The sequence below is a fragment of the Cebus imitator genome, unplaced genomic scaffold, assembly GCF_001604975.1.
Source record: "Cebus imitator isolate Cc_AM_T3 unplaced genomic scaffold, Cebus_imitator-1.0 Scaffold117, whole genome shotgun sequence".
In the NCBI taxonomy this organism is placed as follows: Eukaryota; Metazoa; Chordata; class Mammalia; order Primates; family Cebidae; genus Cebus; species Cebus imitator.
Genome location: NW_016107432.1, coordinates 9545619 through 9547248, shown reverse-complemented (window position 1 = coordinate 9547248; position 1630 = coordinate 9545619). Strand labels below are relative to the sequence as shown.

Sequence of the window (1630 nt, the reverse complement as noted above, 5' to 3'; positions counted from 1 at the left end):
GAGGGGAGGAGGGAGAGGGGAGAGGAGAGGAAAAGAAAATTCTGTCCTACAGTCTTTCCTCGGTTCCCTGGATAATTGCCTGTATCTGGAAACATTTCAGCTTCAAATCTAGCAGCAAATGCTATTTCAAAGAGTGATAAAATGGTATACAGTCAGCTGACTTTGTTGGCTCATGCCTATAATCCCAGTACTTTGGGAGGCCAAGGAGGGAGGATTGCTTGAGGCCAGGGGTTCCAGACAAGCCTGGGCAATGCAGCAAGACCCTATCTCTACAAAATAAAAATTTAAAAATCAGTGGTGCACGATGATTTGCACCTATAGTCCCAGCTACTCAGGAGGCTGAAGCAGAAGGATGGCTAAACCCAGAAGTCCAGGATGCAGTATGCTATGACTGGGTCACTACACTCCAGCAGAGTGAGAGTAAGACCCCATCTCTAAAATTGAAGAAAACAAAAAAAAGGAGGGTATGTAGTTAAACTCAGATGTTTTCCATAAGATTGCAATAAGAGGCCAGGTGAGGTGGCTTACGCCTGTAATCCAGCACTTTAGTAGGCCGAGGCAGGCGGATCACAAGGTCAGGAGATCGAGACCATCTGGCCAACATGGTGAAACCCCATCTCTACTAAAAATACAAAAATTAGCCAGGCGTGGTGGCGCGCACCCGTAGTCCCAGCTACTCGGGAGGCTGATGCAGAAGAATCGTTTGAACCCGGGAGGCAGAGGTTGCAGTGAGCCAAGATTGTTCCACTATACTCCAGCCTGGCAACAGAGTGAAACTCCATCCACCCAAAAAAAGAAAAAATTTAGCTGGACATGGTAGTGCACCCCTGTAGTCCCAGCTACTCAAGAGGCTGAGGTAGAAGAATCGCTTGAGCCTGGGAGGTAGAGGCTGCAGTGAGCCGAGATGTCACCATTGCACTCCAGCCTGGGCAACAGAGAGAGGCTTTGTCTAAAAAATATATATATATTGCAGGAAGAGTTGCTAAGCTGAGAAATGAGATTTGTCTTCAGTTTCACAGAAAATGAATCAGGGCAGGAGAGGATAAAGAAAAAAAGGGACTGTTCTCAGACCAAGACGGCAACAACAGTAGGACTAAAAACATGCTTCCTTAAATTCAGAGTGGAAAGAACAGCTGTACTACTAAAATCATAAGGTACTACCTCAAAATTCTGCATAGAACTGCAATTCAGATGTTGTAACTTTTCTATTCCCTTTATTAAAACAGCATCGTTCAAGTTGAACGATGAAGAATCATCTGTGGAAAAAAAACAAAAAAAAAGAAGAAGAAAACAGCATCATAGGCCAGGCATGGTAGCTCATGCCTGTAATCCTAGCACTTTGGGAGGCCAAGGCAGGCAGAATGCTTGATTTGAGGAGTTCGAGACCAGTCTGGACAACATGGTGAAACCCCATCTTTTTCCAAACAAACAAAACACAACAAAAACAAAAACAAAACCACACACAAAAAAAATTAGCAGAGTGTGGTAACACAAGCCTGTAGTCTCAGCTACTTGGAGGAGCTGAGGCAGGAGGATCCCCTGAACCGGAGAGGTCAAGGTTGCAGTGAGTTGAGATTGTGCCACTGCACTCCAGCCTAGGTGACAAAGTGAGACCCTGTCTCAAAAAAAA

General features: G+C 45.2%; 1 protein-coding gene across 2 annotated transcripts in view; it reads right to left on the bottom strand.

The window, feature by feature from the left end:
* The window catches only part of AP1G1 (adaptor related protein complex 1 subunit gamma 1), a 79543-nt gene that overhangs the window by 25309 nt on the left and 52604 nt on the right, over positions 1 to 1630 (bottom strand). The window lies entirely within an intron of this gene.